This window comes from Eucyclogobius newberryi, unplaced genomic scaffold (assembly GCF_026437365.1).
Source record: "Eucyclogobius newberryi isolate DKJ021-1_F unplaced genomic scaffold, fEucNew1.0.hap1 SCAF_1, whole genome shotgun sequence".
NCBI lineage: Eukaryota > Metazoa > Chordata > Actinopteri > Gobiiformes > Gobiidae > Eucyclogobius > Eucyclogobius newberryi.
The window spans coordinates 38256183-38274774 of NW_027315723.1; the positions used below are offsets into that span (position 1 = coordinate 38256183).

The window sequence follows — 18592 nt, forward strand, 5'->3', positions numbered from 1 at the left end:
AGAAGGCTTCAAATATCAAAGCTGTCGTTTTGAAATTACAGACAAATCAACTCCTAAACGGCGACAAAAAGCTTGAGACTTGAGTTTAAAAACACACTGCAATCACAGTTTATACGGTCAGAGTCTATTGTTAAATACAAAGACTTGGGTTAAGTCCTCAGCAAACATGAGGTGAAGCTGCTCCATTATGGCAAACATGATAAATCACAATTTAAATCACTATCACTTGTTTCAAACAAGTACTTGTATACTGTCAGAATTAAACAAATAGAGAAAATGTAGATATAATTTTAGTAATATTCTGTGACACTTAAGGTTAAGTTTAAGGCCTATGATGATTAGAAAAGCTCTCCAGGTTTTGCAGGACAAAACGAGCGCACACATCATTCTGAACAGAAGGAAAATAATTAATTCATGTTTGTAACTGAATAGAGTAATAGCCCGATTATAAGGGTTTGTTATGTATAAAACCCTGCAATTCAGACCTTTACAAACATGTTCTGAAATGCACAAGAATCTAGTATTAGTTTAACCTCCCATAATGCACTGTTCTCCCGGTTGTTGCACTTTCCTTCCACCAAAAACGACCAATGTGATATTTACCCACATGTCTGTGTATCGTTACAAATAAAAAACAAAGACAGGTAGATTTATTGAGTCTCTCTTACAGAGTGTGGAGTTCTCTGTTCAGTGACGTCCAGACACCGGCGCCTCACCGCGATGCAGAGTATTATTAAAGCAATTATGAAAGACCATCTCCTTTTGCAAACCAATTACATCCTTAGATCATTAGTGCCTCTAGTTTAAAAATAGATCTGCAACGAATACGACTGGAGTGTCTTCAATACGCAGTAAACCCTAATCTTTCTGTAAAATATAATCAAATAACATTTATGGTGTTGTATATGAAGTGTGAATAAATATATGCATGTGCCCAGTTAAAGCAATATTTAGTATAATTTAGTCACAAAACTATGGGCTAGATCGCAAAATGATCAAGTAAGATATTAAATTAAAATCACTTAATCCATGGATCTCACTTTATTTGTCCCCGAGAGGCAATTCAAGCACATCGAGCAGCTAAAAACAAGTGGGAGGGGTTAGGTAGAGTCAGCAGGAGAGTAACAGCGCTCAGGACAAAAGGGTCAACGCTTATTATTTTTTTTTTACACTATTCATTCTCAACAGTATTTGGTAGTCAACGCTGGAGTCAAATTAAAGGTGCACCAGTTTTAAATATTTTGTCACAATAAACTTATTTCTGTAGTTCTGTTCTATTGGATTTTACAGTCGTAGGGAAAGGTAAAGTCCTGATGGTGAACTAGGCCATTTCTACTTGTGAGGAGACTCTCTTTACCATAACAAAGGGTTCTTGTTGTATTATCCATCATGTTCTCTACGCCGGCTCCTGCTACTGCCCACCACTTTTCACAGAAGTCGACAGGTTGAGCTGGTAATTAAGGCTCGGAGGTATTCTTACTCAAAACTAGGCTACAGCGTGGACCGTACACTGCATCAACATGACAAGATGGTGGGACAGCGACTGCGAAGGCCTCTACGGCGCGCTCGAATGTCACGGGAGCTTTTGTATATACGTGCAATTCCTCTTGATTATGCAGCGCTCATTAAGCTGTCAGCGTCGTCAGTGCATCTCGTTTTGCAGCCATCTAATGAGCCCAAAGCGAACCTTGGCTTAATTGAGCGTTGATCCCCCATATAAGATCTAGGACAGAAAGGGTGTGCGCGTTACTCCAATATGAAAGAAGAATAGGATTTGTTTTAGCGTTAGCGGTAAACAACGAGAGCCAGGCAAACGGGGGAGCCAGATTTAGACGGCCTGACACAACACTGCGACACCTGTGTAAACGGAGCCGTCCCAGCAGGAGCGCGGCGGGGGAAACGCTCAGTAAAATCAGCTTTTGTGCCCGTCATTTTGGGCGTTGCCTGAACGATGATTAGAATCTAGACTCTAGAACATCCACCGATTCAAACAAAGTTATAATAAGTCGAGTTTGAAGGTCAGATACCGATATCGATACGTTGGTTTCGAGTATTTGCTGTGCACACGATATTAAATCAGCGCTGGGACTCATTTCTTATTATAATGTCCTTGTTTATTTTCCTGTATTAACAATGTGGATTCAACTGTTACAGAACTGCTTTGTGTAAATAACGGTTCAAACATTATGAGATGCAAACACCAACCAGCAGATCAGTCTTATTAAACCAGGATATGACGAAACGGGATCAGATAAATTGATATTTTTGCACCAATACCAGATACATAAGGCTTTCCGGGATCGACGCAGACACCAGTATCAGTATCCCCAGTCTGAATCAACTTTAAGATGTTTTTACTGTGTACTGTGTCAATAGTTTATTCCTTAGAATGGTAAAGCTGGCTGTGACTAAAAACGCCTTCATTCTGGAAAAAGTGCTGTTGCAAAAGGAAGTGGTTTCCATGAGGTGATTGTATAAAAATGTGTCATGACGATGTGTTATTTCAATCTCAGCTGCATCAAACTAAATAATATAATATTCTGTAGTTATTGAAGGCAGTGGGGAATGTTGTTGGTGTGATAAAATACAGTGTGAGGTGTGGCTTTGTTTCATAAATACTGCTGCTTGTATAATTAGCAGCTAAAAGGCTACAGGTAAAATCATTTAAAAGGTGTTGATGAAGATTTTTTCCATAGGCCATATTAGAAGTAACCGTGATAAAAATAGCATGGGCGCAGTTGGGACCAAAGCCAAGATTGTTAGAGTAAACAAAGGCCTGACGTGTTTCAGTCAAACCTAGGATTGCAAACGATGCGGAAGAGAAACTGTGGCTTTAATGTTCTCAGGAATGTAAATATGATCTGAATAACCCAACAACAAAAGGTAACATAGAAGATCATAATCGATGTGCTGTTCTTTGCGCAGAGAACAATGTGGTATTTCTATTGATTTAGTCACTATATACATTTTTGTAAAGTTGCTTAGTTGAATGTTCATGTTAAACAGTGACGTGTAGTAGGCAAAGAGAAGCAGAATGACAGGATTGAATACCTATAGTAAAACAATTAGAAAGCAGCGAAAAGAGCTGAGAAAGAACACAAAAAGTGCTGTGCAATACTTCAAACAAGGATATATAAAAGTGATATTGGAGACATAAGGGCACGTTTCAGCACATTACTGATGGATGCAAAAATACGTTTCCATTATGTTTTGTCAATATTGCTCACCTGTTGGTTCAAGAGTACAAGAGGCCAGAAAAAAAAAACTGCAATCGCAAAAACAAATCACGATATTGATCAAATTACTGTATTTTCCGGACTATAACTTTTTTCATAGTTTTGGCCGGGGTGCAACTTATACTTATATACTCGGAGCGACTTGTATGTGATATTATTTGTTATTTTCTTCTCTATTATGCTTTTTTTTGGCTGGTGCGACTTATACTCCAGAAAATACGGTAAGTGATTTTTTTTTGCCAGATTATACTTGCAGTACATCTTAAGACCTAAACTCCTCATATTGTGTCTTACTTCACGGTTGAGCACATTTGAGCACCTGATTCTAATACTCCAGTCTGAACGGGGCCATCTCCAGCAGCTGTTTTGTCTTTCACACATTTGAGCTCGAAATGCAATTAGCGACATGACTGCCACTCGAGTGGGGCTAAACACCCTCTAAATAGGCGCGGATGCTAATAGGGTTTGGTGGAGGTGATGAATTGACGACCCCTAAGTGTGAGGCCTACGGGGGGCAGTTTGGGACAAAAATGCTCCAGGCCACAGCGGACTATTATTATGGGTTTTTTGTGGTTGACTCAATTCAGACGGCCAAAGGGAGATTAGTGTTTATGGCATTCATGGCACTTCTCTTTTGAACTGGGGCAGAGTGGAGGAACAAAGGAAATTAAACACAGAGCCTTCAGCTTAAAGAGGCGGTTCAGGGAAGAGTTAGTAAGAAATGATAAAGGGTTTTAATGACGAATAACAGGAGAGCGGTCAAGAATACAAGAAGCTATCGAATGTCCCAAAGTTTGGAGTATATTTGAGTACATTCCTTTGGAGAAGATAATTTAAAATGAATAGAGCATGAGAGTACTGTATTGCCCTTTTCTGTTCAATTGTCTTGCCTATTCACTTTAGTGCGATACTTGAACCACAACAAAAACAGTTACAGGCACATTTTAGCACAATATTCCTCTGTAAGTGTAATGCAAAAAATATCTAAAAAACAAACAAACATATGTATATAAATATTTATATATATTCAGCATTAAAATTAAGTATGTTCTATGTCCATAAACCCTTAGATTAGAGTAAATTGTCATATACAAATACACTACACTGTGTGAAGCCAGTGCTGCTGTGCCCGTTTCCCAGGTTACAAACTATTTATTATTTATGATGTTATCGTAGTGGCTCAGGACTGTAGATCAGCAGGCTATTTCAGCTGAACTGTACTTCCTCATACCCGTTAAGAGCTCACAGGCTTTTAAAACCTACTTTCATGTACATGTAATTGTTCACCTTTTGTAATGACAGGTGTAAGTAAGTAAGTAATATGGGAAAAAGGTACAGTATTGCCTCGTATTTGAGGATCTAAGACCATCGCATTTGTAGCAGCATAATATCAAAGCAGATCGTAGTCACGTATTTTCTTTATTTAAAAAACTGATTATAATCTCGCTTGTCATTTGTGACATCTTTGCACCATGATAAGATTGCTTTACATTTTTTCATAGTGAAGGTTAGAAACTGGCCAAGCTATGCCAGTGTTTGTCAAACATTGGTGGTACGGCGATTTCTCTACATAAAAGATAAAGCCTTTTTATTCCACATTTTGGTTCTCTTTTGTCCTTGTTTGGAACTAGTAAAGCAATTGTGTAGTCCTCTTAATATTTTCTTTGGTGGTACTTGGTCTGAAAAGTTTGAGAGCCATTGGTCTATGCAGAAAGTAGAAGCGCTCCAGGCAAAAGGAGACGTGTTGGGACAAGTCGAGTGAGACTGAACAAGTGCAGCCAGGAGCAGTCGAAACAGTACATTCCATACGCTGGGTAGGGCAAGTACGCAAAGAAACCTGCAGTAAGGATACAGAATACAAATAGTAATGGCAAGGTCAGTATATTTTATGTATAACAATCTGTGGTGCTTGTAAGAGTGGAGTGTATGTGATCAAAGTCCTGCCAAACAGACCGCGGCGTGTTGTTCTGAGCATAAGAGGATGAGTCATAAACACAAATGGTGTCTCACTCTTCAGCATTTGTTCACTCGCAAATTAGAACATCAAAAATAAATGAAGACAAGAAAGCCAGAGCAATCCAACAAAAATATTCAGCCAAGGAACTAATGGATTTTGTTCAGGGGCAAATGTGATATTTTGATCAACAATGACAAAACGAGACGCTGTTGTGGTTTTTGACTTAATTGTGGAGGATGGGATTGATGTCACTGTTTTGACCTTTTAAAACTATTCAAGAAACGTTTTTCTTTTTAGTGGTGGTGTGTTTTGACAAACATATTTGGAGAATGGACCTCGGTGGCCATTTGTAAAAACTAAAATCCATTACAGAATCAATACAGGAATACTGGATTGAGATTGGACACATCATTATTTTCTATAGACCACCACAAAGGCACCATTAAACTATACAACACCTTGAGCACCATCCTCTGCATCTTCCCACTTTCCCCATCAACAATATTCAGTCTTATAGTTCACCTGTAAATGCTCATGGCTGTTCACATGTTTTTCTCTTTGGCACTGTGCCAGACACTGCTGACGATTTCATGTGCACTCTCCTCTTTTATGTCGTTATCTTTTTTGTGAGTTTAATGCATTTTTTCTTTGTTATGTGCTGCACTTTGAATGGCCTTGTTGTGTACGAATTGTGCTCTACAAATAAATTGGCCTCGCCTGATGCTGCCCCGGTGACGACCGCACCATGAGACGCCCCATCTCATGACCCTGACCTGTAGATCTGGAGGAATATTCTCCACTCTAGATGAACTCTCTCTACACTAGATGAACTCTCTCTACACTAGATGAACTCTCTCTACACTAGATGAACTCTCTCTACACTAGATGAAACACCCTCTCTCCTCCCGAGTGGTTCTGGCTCCACAGTTGATCTGCAAATTGAAGTGCCTCAGTCCTGGATCATATACATGTCTGTTCCCAAAGTAGGATTTCTCTATCACTGAGATTCCCCTCGAGGTTTCTACCATTTCCCTACAGGGTTTTACAGTTCCTCCTCTCTGAGAAGGAGGGTCTAAGGACAAGGGATGCTGGGACAGTTATCCATTTACTAAACTCTTGTGAACATTGTTTAATCTGCTTCTCCATTATTTCATCGTCAACCATCAAGGCAACTGCTACTGGGATTTAGGGCATTACAGAAATAAATGGCATTGTCCCTTTAAAAAATGTAAAAAAACAAGATGCTTCTTGCTGATCGAGGAATCAGGATGGCGCCTAATCCCAACCTGAATCTCCTTAGTCCAGCCCAGAGGAGACACTGGGGGTCATGGCATGGGGGTGTAAAAATCCTCCTGCCGGTTCACCAAGAGCACGTCCAGGCTGTGAATATCTCTTTCTCCATCTGTTACCTTCTGATACCTCCGCTTGCCAAGAGCGGCGGGGGAGGGGCACATACACACGAGGAAAAAAAAAAAAAATCATCGCCGCGACAAAGGGAGAGTCAAGGGTTACACTCCGAGCTATGAAAAATGAAGTGACTCTCCGTGACAGGCTGGGAGCGCTGTAGAGCCATCTGCCAGAACAATAGGCTATAAAACAGGGTGGTACAGTGTCCAAAAGGGGGCAGGGGTGGGATTAAAGCGAAAGGCCAAGAGGATGAGGATGCTCTCTTCGTCGCGGTAAATATGTTGTGGTCTCGATGTTGGCGCCGATCCAGTGTCCGCTGCTGTTGTGGCGGTAGTGGGATGAGCGTGTTGTTTTTTTGTTATTTTGTCACACTTTGGCACTAATCTGAGAGGGATTTTCACTGAGCTGTTAAAGGCAGCGGAGCCTGGGATTGGGGGCAGAAAAGGTGCTGTAATAATATCATCAATCTGTTGTTCTAATATGAAGACAAAGAAGACAGTTTGAGCAGAACAAAGCCTCATGTTTATATAGTATTTTCTTGTTAATTGTCTTTTATAGTTGAATCAAATCGATACGAAAACCAGTACCAAACTATACTCCTTTGTACAAATAGATACTGAAAAAAAATTACATGAATAAAAAGACACAATTGGACCTTTTCTTGAGTAGTTCTCATCTCTCAGCACATGGTATTATATTAAAAAAGTAAATTAACTATTGTACAATTTCCCATTATTGCGACGTTAGGATTGTGTTCAAACCAACATGTATTCTAAAGGCACATCAGACGTGTGCGTTTAATATTTCTTACATGTATTTCTTTACAACCAAGTATCTTTTTTAGTAATAGCAGCACAGGCCTACTTTTGACATTACACTTTTATTACACTTCTCAGTTATCGAAAACATGATCCAAAATGCACTGTGACGAAGTAGCCAGATCTTAAAGCCAATTACGTAGCTAATATATTGTAACCCAAAGCCATGTGTGTACAGAGCCACTCCAATCATATTTCAAACTACTTTAAATGATATGCTTTGTAAATACAATCCCTTTCGTCACCGGCTTTACACTGTGGCAGATGACATTTTGGTCCGGGACATTTGGTGTGAGATGACCTGGGCGGGAGACGCGGCCCGTAACTTTGTACGCTTGAAGTCAGCGTAAGTGATACTGGCGGTTTAGAGTTCGCCTTCAGTGCGAGAGAGGGCGAGATGGTCACGCACATACAAGCTGAAAAGGTTATGGGGGAAAAGAAGAGAAAGCCGTGTACAAAAAGACTGCTTTGTGTCACTGTAAAACTGTGAATGCAGAACAAATAACAGCCTTGGAAGCGTGAAGCATTCCCCCCCCTAATTGAGGTGGTTTTTTGGGTTCCCTGTGGGTGGAGGTAAATGAGAAAACTAACGGCGTGTGGAGGAGGTGGCAGAAGATGGAGAAGGAAGTGCAGAAGGGGCTGAAGTGTGTTTGTTCTAAGGATTAGACCTGCACCTGCAGTTGTCAAAAGTACCAATGTACTATATCAATAAGGATGTATAGAGCAGGCCGGCATTCTGGAAGTATTTGCTGTGGACATTTAGAACGTGAAACTTTGATATGGCAAAAAGAGAAAGGGTAAAATTGGATGTTCAAGTATGAGTCTTCGCACGGTAGCGGCCGGTTATGCACGGATAGAACAGATAAAAGAATATACGATCAGATATTTGTTCTAATCCAAAGTGAACAGTTTTGGTCCACCTGCGACATGTTCTTTTGCCTTTACAAATGAGAACAGTTTATATAGTTATAGAGTGGGAGATTTTGACAAAAATGAATCTCTTTAACGATAGTCAGATGATATGTTGTCAACCCAACAGAAATGTACTGAAACATGTATTTAAACATGTTAGGTTAGGTTTAATTATCAGAAAAATGTGAAATGTCTGTAATACGAATCACAAAATGCATAAATACCACCTTGTACCCTTATTTGAAAGTTTACATTATAACTTTTTAAATTTTCAATCAGCTATTTTTGTAGCATTTTTTAACAATAAATGATAAATTCTATTATCACATTTTGCACATCTTCAAAACAACATCACAACATTGATGTTTTGATATATGGCCCTGGTCTTCCTCCACATCAAGTCTACTTTTTAATGCTAGTCCTTAAGCCTGAATTTAGCACAAAACCTGGCCATGTTGCGCTGTGGCGAGGGGTGGAATAACTCAAAAGAAAGCAATTACCGATGTTTTATTGATAACAGACATTACAGTGCAAATAGCCACAAGTGTAAACAGGAAATTTGTCAGAGCATGAACCAGAGTCACTCTCTTCCTGCAGCTGCATCAAACGGCTCTTGGAGGTGAGGGAGGTCTCCAAACATCCACAAGCAGAAACATCCTCCTTTGACCCACTCCCCTCTCCTCTCACTCGGCCGCTTTTACCGGCCACGTGCTCCTCTTTGAAACCCCATTGTCCCGCGTTACACTGGGCAGGGTCACTGTGGCAGATTTAAGCAGCGTGCCTCTGAAAGCACAACAGACTTTGCATCTGAAGGGTTAAATATGCATACAGATCCATTGTGGGCCAGAGCAGGGGGTCAGGACTTCTATTGTAAAAGGTCCACGATCCTAACAGCCAGTACAGAGCAGATGGGTGCATGCGAGCTGAACCGGGACAGCCCCCCTACCCTCCCTCTCCCTCGGGTGGCAGGACAGCTGGGAGGCAAACATTCCTCCCGCTCAGCTTTCAGAGCAAGAACAAAAGCATGTGCGGGACCCCTCCCAAAAGCACACGTGTGTCCCCCACCCACCCACCCACCCAAATGCTGTCAGCGCAACTGTGATCCACTAATATTTCAGCAGGTGTCATTTGTTCAAGGTGAGAGTGAGGGGGGAGTCCCGTCCAGAGGGCAACAGGCCTCTTTAAGCGTCTAGATTACAAGAGGTACAGGTGGGCGATGTTGACACAAATCTTGAACAGTGCGTCGAGAATGTGCCAAAATGTGCAGAAATGGCTTTGTTGTGTTTTAAGTCGAACACGAAACGTAACTACAATAGAGCAGGAATATCACTTTACAACCGTGTTTTGGTCTCTTTTCAACGTCATATTTAATGGTTTGAATTACAGACATTGCACTGGGTGATCATATTTTGCAATACCCAAAAATGTCAGTCGCAAAATCAACAAAAATGCATCATCTCGACAGGAATTACATGGAACTATGCAATGGTTTCTGATTGCTTAAGCCTTAGAATATTTACCAATTCAGTTGAGCACAACATTCAAATGTCAGGAATAATGTAGAGTTAATTTCTATTTAATTTGCACCCACATTGCTTGCAAAAGTAAGACTTTTGTGGACTAAATATTTAAACATTATTACAAGCTCAGCCTCAGCGTCACAAGATCGATTACTGGCTCAGACAATTTGCGCTCACCCCCATTTCATGCTAAACTGTCCTGTCAAATAAAAAGGCATATAAAAATAAAATTTTAAAAAATGGATTAATAATTCTCACTATGCAATACTTTGTGGTCCATTACTCCAGTTTTTATTGCCACGCGGTACGGAAGATTTCATGTGTCATATTCATGCGCATATAACTACTGTAAATAAGAGTGTTTACTTTATCACTATTATTATCTGTTCTTTTCCTCTGTATCTACCTGCATTGCAACAATAAAATTTCCCCATGTGTGGACAATAAAGGATTATTATTATTATTTTATCTTTGTATTTTTGATTTTCTCTCTATTCCTTATTAAGAATGTGAGAGGTTCTGTCTATAGGAGTTTTTCTATTAAGAGTGTTTTTTAAAGCTTCCTATAAGTTGTCTGTTCTTTTACTTCTGTATCTACTTGCGTTGCAACACCGAAATTTCCTCATTGTGTGGACAAATAAAGGCATATCTTATCTTATTTTTTTAGGTATGAAAGTAAAAGCGGCTGATTGGCGTCCACATCACAATAGATCCCTCACTGGAATCTGCTTACAGCCGTACTAAGACCTTCTGGAGTCACACTTTCACAACAGCCCAAAAGAACTGCATTATCACTAGAGTTTGCTTCAATCTGAACAAATGCAGGTGCAGGTGTGAAAGTCCCCTGAATGAATGACATATCTCAACTGCGTCACAGTATTTCCACAAACAACTCCCTCAACAGTGAAGCCTCTGTTGGACTGAACTTGGCTTCAACTCCTCTTTGATCAACAAGTCCATTGCATTTGCACAGCGGGGCTCAGGGAACAGTCACAAGTTATGGAGAGTACATAGACTCTGCGAACAAGCCATTACATTGTCAGATATTTAATTAAAGTCAAACAAGCATAAATGAGAAGCGATGAAGATGGCGTCCCACACTGCTCGGCATTAGACGTCCAATAACTCAACAATACAACTACTGTTGCGGCCGGTCGACTGTCAGCGCGGGGCACGCAGGGTCCAATTGCACTTTATAGAGCAACTGTTGTGGCAAGTGTCTGCACAAATGGCAGCCAACTAACGGGGTGGACAACCTTTTGAACCGTTGCCACTGCTGAGAAAAGGCTAAACGGCAGAGCTTGCTGTTGGCGTTCATTTACCAAAGACAATACATTTATAACAGTTGTTCTATCAAATATTGCGATTCGAAACCAAGATTAATTTCACACACCTTTAGGAGCCTTAATAATTGAGAGATGACTGAAGTATGAACTGCTGAACCAAAGCGAGACACAAACTGCAATCAAAATCAGTCTAAACTAAACGATTAGCAGGTTTCATATATGCAACCGTTTAAAGTGCGATCGGATTAAAAGGGGAATTTCTTTTATAGAACTAATGTCAACCGTCCAATGTTTTATTATTAAAATAGTGTTGTGGTTGCCTGTAAATGAGCTGCCATAAAAGGGGAAGGTATAAAGCCATTTGTGGTAAAGAGGAAAGTGCAAAGTACAGTGTGTTTTCCAGTCTACAACTCATACACAGCAAATAAAATAAAGAGATGAAACTGCGTGGTCAGTGAAAAAGTAGGCTTGCTGCCAACACCGCCCATAAACGTACATTATTATTACCTAGAAACCCTAGTAACGGTGCAGTTGTTCATTTTATACCATCATAACAGGCACATTTAAATATGGGACAGTCTACTTGCTTTCTCATTCACCGATCCGTCTGGGATTGATGCTCAGTGAAGTCTATGGAGCTGCAGAAGGCTTTATATTATACAGACATGAAAAGATAACTGCCAGAGTCTAACCTAGTGTAGTGTTAGTATCCTCAGAGCGGGGTTGATTTACGGTCTTCTAGATAAACACAAATACACACTACTTGTCCGACTACTTGACAATGAACAGACAAACTAAATATGTAGGATGAACCAAAACAACGAGGTATGTTTTGGATTGGTATACAATAAAACCTGCAATCTCGCAAAAAGTTACTTAAGTTACTTTTTTTTGTAAAAGAGTCAATTTCATGTTTATAGTTTATAGAGTACTTGATTGGCTGTTGCTTGTCGTATGAATAAAGCCGTTTCAGCGCCGTGCACAAGTCAAAAATGAATACTTGTGAATACTGAAGATGTTCCAAAGGGTTTCTGAGCGCTAGGAATGAGTTACACAGATTTAAAAACCTACTTCTGCCGATATACACCAAGTTCTTCACCGTGGCCTGCCGTTTGCTGAGCCGTTTGCAGATAATGTCATGCGAGCAGAGCGCTTTAGCGTGGACCGGGGCCAAGTGGACGCTAAATAAGTCCACAGTGTTTCTAATGAACCGCTTACATCACAACCACTAGGACAGGGCAGCGCCAAGGCCAAGCAGGAAGTACACAGGAAATATTGAACAGTACTTAAGGCATAATGCTCCAGATTAGCCAGCACTGGACACACACAGACATGCCGTATAGACCGACTGTGCTGGATATTGTCAACACTAAAGTATAGTGTTAATTAGAGCTGGGTTGAAATAATCGATTTTCCGTTTTTTAAATCGATTCGCATATTAATGACCGATTATCGATTCGTACGTCCAAAGATCTTTTTTTTTTTTATTAATTAAAATTATTTTCTACATTTCCCTCAGTGAACTTCAACCTACCTTCAAGAAAGATAATTCAGGACTCCTGGATTATCTTTCTTGAAGGTAGATTGATCCTTAACCTTTTCATCAGTCTTCCAGCCATCAGTAACTACCAATACTTGTAAGAATTGCTGTTAAATATTGATATAATACTAGTTTTAATATGTTGCTTCTCTACACAGTCATGAAGTGAAGGAAACGGTTCAAATACATTTTTCATTTTTAATAACATTAACCCCCGGATCGAATCGAAATCGGATCGAAACGGAAATCAGATTGAAATCGGAGCGAATCGGATGGGATCTGAGAAATCGGAAAAAAAACTATTTTGAAACGTAAAAGTCGGAATCGAATCGATCCTTGAAAATTTGAATCGAAACCCAGCTCTAGTGTTAATCGGGGCAAAGGTGACGCGGCGCTCGCTCAAATACACTGCTCGTTAGTCGGCATCCAGTCTAGTCCTGCCTAATTTTACGTAACCTCTTGACCCACCATGCAGATGTATAGTATACATTTCTGGTGCGAGTGTCTTTCCCTACAATATCGCCATAACCCTATACATTTCAATATGCTTCACAGCCATACCAGCTTTTAATGAATCCAAACACTTTCAAGACTTTGGAAAACACGGACTATAGGCTTGCAGTTGAACTCTGAGAACTAGATACACGCTGCCCATTACAGAGATAGTGAGGACAGCGTTTGTGCAGAACTGACTTAAAGGGAAACAGCTGCGGTTCACCTCCGCCTCTGTCAGCCGCACAAATGCTAGCGCGATAGCACATGTCGAGCCCTGCCCTTTGGCTCGGCTCCGTATCAGCCGCTGTCAGCTCAACACTCCGCCGGTTTTTAATGACTTTGTGCAACGCAGACAAGTCCACTAGATGAGGGGGGGGGGGAAAAAAAAAAAAAAAAAAAAAAAAGATGGACAACTTTGCCGCTAATTAGAAAAGACTGCTAGAGTCATTAGCGCTGGTTAGCTGTGGTAAATGCTACAAAGAGACAACACATATTAGGTAACGTGTGATTTGTGACATTTCAGGCACGGCTCACGGTAATTTGCAAGAGTAAAAACAATCCTCCCCAGAACATATGCTATAGCTTAGTGATGATACAATACAGGACAAAAAAGTGCAGACACCACCCGTGAAAACATGCAATCGTTTTCAGAGGATGATTGAGTTGGCGGTGACGCGAACACTGGACATTTCTTGATCCAAGTACAGTTTGTTCTGTTCTAAAAAGTGTTCAATTTTGCCAAAATGTGTAGTTCTAGTATGCCTACTGTGGAGCCACTTCACTGTACTTCAAGATATTTTGGTATGTTTACTCTGCCTGCACTAGTTACTTCAAATTATTTTTTTTTCATCTGTCAGTCTTGAGCAAAAATAAATCAAATGCTATTATGTATGAAAAATAACCTCAAGGAAACTAATCATTTTAAACTGCTGGATTAATATACAGGCTCTTATCTTACCATACCTCCTGCTTGATCCGTTATATTACTCTGAATATTAAGTCTCCATACAGACGCTCATTGAATGCCACATCAGAAGCTCTGATAGCGGTTAATCACAGTCTGGCAACGCGTAGCTTGTGTGTGTCAGCTATTGGCTAACGCTAGCAGTGTGGGTTGATCAATGCCTTCTGTGTGCACGAGGATGAACTTGTCAGAACACGATGCCGCTGGTGTTGACTAACGGCGTCACGAGAACCGACCTACGCCGCTTCGGTCGTGGGTATAAAAATGTGCACATTGAAGGCAAGGCATGCTGGGGAGGTAATGTAACAGTAATGAACCAGTTTAGTTTAAGAAAATTGTAGTTTGGGAGTGTTTACAGAGGCAGCGGCAGGAGTAGACAGGAGAGACTGCAGGATATATTTAGCAGCTCATTAGTCAAGAGTTGTCCTCGACTCAGCGGGCTAGTCCCTCCGATGAGGCCCTTTGGATATCATTAGGACTGCCTGCTGCTTCAGAGAAGAACCAAACAACTTACAACTGACTTAGACCATTAAGTGTCACAACCGACTAATGTAGAAATGTCTTAATAAACATTGTAGTGATGCATTAAACATTTTTTCTTCATTTAAAACATTACCATTTGCTGAGAATAGCGTGTGTCACTTTTGCAGTTAGAGATTATTTTGGATTAACAGTAAGAAGTAGCCTGAGAATGAAGCATGCAAAACTTGAAACATTGTTTTACTTCAAACTTGGTATTTTGTATTGAAGTCTGTCAGTTGGTCTTGAAAACACAACAGCAGTATTGATCTTTGTGCGTTGGCATCAGAATAACGGCCAGTTCCTTTTCTCACAAAGCTGAGGAATCCATATTATTTAAAGTGAGATGAAAGCTGGCAATGTAGAGGCAAATACTTCAGTCTGTGTGGACTTACACACACCGCAAAGCACATCAATGATAGAGGTCGATATAATGGTTTCTAAATTAGGAATAGTCAGTAATGTATAAGGTTCACTTATAGTCTAGAGTTTGTAATGGCTGAGTAAATTGAAAAGCACAATGCATTCAGTCCCAATTCAAAACTGAACCTTTAATTATGTCAAAGAAGTTGATCTCATTAAAAATGTGCCAATCTACAGAAAATGCAATTAAAATTTAAAATGTCTGGTTAAATAGTGCACCCAATGGTCCTAAATTGAAATAACGATAGCCATCACCCCACCTGCTAACAATAATCCTACCCATTTGGGATTCTCTACAAGTAATTGAACTGTCTTCTAAATGTGTAAAGTGTTTCTATGGAGTCTATTAGAGCCCGGCAAGACATTAAACGTTCCCTCTTGGGTCTGATTGAAATGGCCGCGCTGCAAAATGACAGCGGCACGAGGAGAGTGATGGCTTGAGCGATACGCGCACAGGTAATGAAAGGGAAAAGCTGATGGATTCGACCGGACCGCCGCTAATGCTCTGCGCCCTCACCTGGCTAATGGCTCCAGTCCACACAGAGACAAACAGGACTGGGAAAGGGCTCCATACATATAACGTACACTTGCACACGCGCAGAGAGGGAGGGTTAGCATCGGCCGCTACGGTCTGCTGTGGTTTGGCCCGTGGCTTCCTCCTCCTCCCTCCTAAAAGCCCTCATTGTTCTCACGTTTCAGAAAGAAAAAAGGCAATGCTTTTCTTCCTTCGCCGTTTGGAAACCACCAGGACTAACAGGGCTTCGGGGAACAGTTTCAGACCAGCGCAGCAGCCATGTTTGTTCAAGTGCAAATTATCAGCAAACAATTAGTATACAAACAAACTTAACAGTTCTCATGGGAGATGCTGAAAATAACTCATACATACAAAAGTAAAGATATTATCGGGCATGTAACCACAACTATACAAGAAATCCCATACAAACGTGTGTATTGCTATGGCACTAGTCTTTCATTGTACTTACATTGACAAAGCTCAACTTCACAAAAAAGGGACCTACAGTATTTGAATCAGATATTTAAAATGGTGGACACCACAAACCTATAGATATCCAACAAAAATAATTTGAAATACTTGAGACATCTTGGTCCAATTCCCCCACAATCCTTTTATTAGACTAGACCAAGCAACACGTATAAAAGTCTTGTCGTGTTGAAAGACGCTGGGCATTCAGAATATTTTCCTCTGCGGTCTCGGGCATGACGCGATGCTGGCCACTGGGCTGTGTAGTCTGTTATTAAAGTGAGCAGGGGAGTTGTCATACATTCTTCCTCTGTGCAATTCCACATTTAAAAAGAAAGATAATTGTGCGCTGGTCAGATGCAAATGTTTGAAACAAAAGACTTTATGAGGGTAAGAAAAATGAAAGCAAAATAGTCGCTGGTTGATGCATGAATCTCTGAGGAATTTGAGCAGGCCCTTTCCCCTGCTCTCCGCCTTCGCCTTTGACTCTTGTTTTTCCTTTAATGGCGAGCCATTTCCCGTTCTCACACATGTTCTTGTAAACGTCATTGCTGATCCCTTTGTGGGAGACTTCGTTGGGATTTACCTGTCCAGCTTTATCATTCATCTGGAGAAGATGTTGGTTCAATGACTACTTTTAGATGATAAAAAAAGACTGTGATTCAAAAGCTGTGAAAACACAGACCCCTGTGGCTTGAATCCAAGTTCCAATCCCATATTTTCCCTCCTGAATCACCTCTAAAGCCCAGAAATAACCCTAAATGACATACTGTAAACAACTGACACCATAAGAGGAAGTTTAGGCAGCATTACTGGATGTCAGAACGACCCGGAAAGGACACAGAACCGGTTATGGCTTTATAGTGAGGAATCAGTCACGCTCGATCAATGCACTGGAAAAAAAATGGCATTGCCATTTTCTGGCAGTCTAACAGCAAAATAAAAGAATGATTACTTCTCATACTGTTTTACAATGAACATCCAAATATGTGTCAATACCTCTGAAGTGTTTGAGCAGGTACATAACATCTCTGTCCTGTCCAGACACGGGGCCACCGGGGAAGTTTCAACCTTTTCCTTTCATTGTTTAATAACCTCAAGTCTAGGCTGCAAGTACAGAGTGTGCTCTGATCTGATCTCTTAAAATATACAGCATTAGCAATAAACAGCTGCATCAACTAAACAAGTCAGTGAGACAGCATTATAAATTAGAGTCCATTCTTCAGACCATGTAAATTGTGCCCATTTTTACAGTCTATTATTTATTCAAAAAATGTCAAGTTAGTTTTGTGTCTTGGCCAAATGCGTTTGGCATTTCTCTTTACTTTGCCACTGTCTGGAAAAGGGACATCAGCGCCAATGACATTTCCTATTCATGGACATTTTCCGAGCCAAAACATCTCTGCCACACATCATGGGATTATCCTATGAATAATGTATGTTGGCAAAAAAAACAATATGAATGTTACCAAAAAGAGAACTCAAAAGTACAGAATTATGTGCTTTAATATATTAAGCCTCGATGAGTGGAATATGACCAATTCTGAGTTTTTATAGTTTTTATACATGTTCGCTGTGTTTGTGTTATTCAATATTGTTGCAGTTACTTGGCTCATTTGGCTTAGAGTCTTCTTTTTCAACTGTTAAGCCAAGAAATGTGATCTTCGAAATGCTATGTTCAGTTCGGGCATGTAGTGTTGACATAAATTATTCAACAGCTCACTCCAAAGCGTGAATTAAAAATGCAAATATTTTCCATTCTTATTTCAACATGTGCCTAAACTACATCTATTACTTAGGTCTTTTGAATATGCGTTTTCCCTTCACCAAAAGGCTATAAAATGTCTGCATATTCTGGGTTTATTTTAAAGGAAGTTCAAAGGATCTTTTTACAAAACAAATCAAATGTGTGCTTATACGGAGAAGACGGGCAGTGGCTACTATTATGATGGTAAACAAAGCAGATGTAAACAGTAACAGGACAAACTGTGCCTTTGTATCACGGAGGTGTTACTCTTAAAGGCGTAGTCCGCTCGTGCTTTTGATTTAGTGACTCACCGTGGCGCTCTTATCCGAGCATAGCGGTCACAAATCGCAACCACCATCGCAACGGCAGTGCAGAGAGAGCGACCGCACACTGTATATCCATCTAGCAGAGGCGCGCACGTGGGCCGGGGATTTGAGGACACACATTTCGGTAGAACGTGAGCGGGATGCCGGCCCCTGCACTGAATCATGCGTGTTACATAAGAGGCGGCGGAGCAGGGAAGCAAAACACTTGAGATGTACAGTGCTGATCAAGCCTCGCTGCTATTCCCAGTGTTGCTCATCATGGTATATGTATTTAAGGCATTAAAGGGAACACAAACATGGGCACGGGCAGCTCTGAAGCAATTGACATCTGGCACATTTCACAAGCTGCTGCTGCTGCTGTTGTTGTGCTGGTGATCGACGGGGGAGGGGAGGAGGAGGAAAGCTAGCATGAGAAAGAAACGCATATCATTACAGAATACTTATTATGCTCATTTCTGGA

General features: G+C 40.6%; 1 protein-coding gene across 1 annotated transcript in view; it reads right to left on the reverse strand.

The window, feature by feature from the left end:
* Nucleotides 1–18592, reverse strand: part of susd6 (sushi domain containing 6) — a 31295-nt gene that overhangs the window by 3992 nt on the left and 8711 nt on the right. The window lies entirely within an intron of this gene.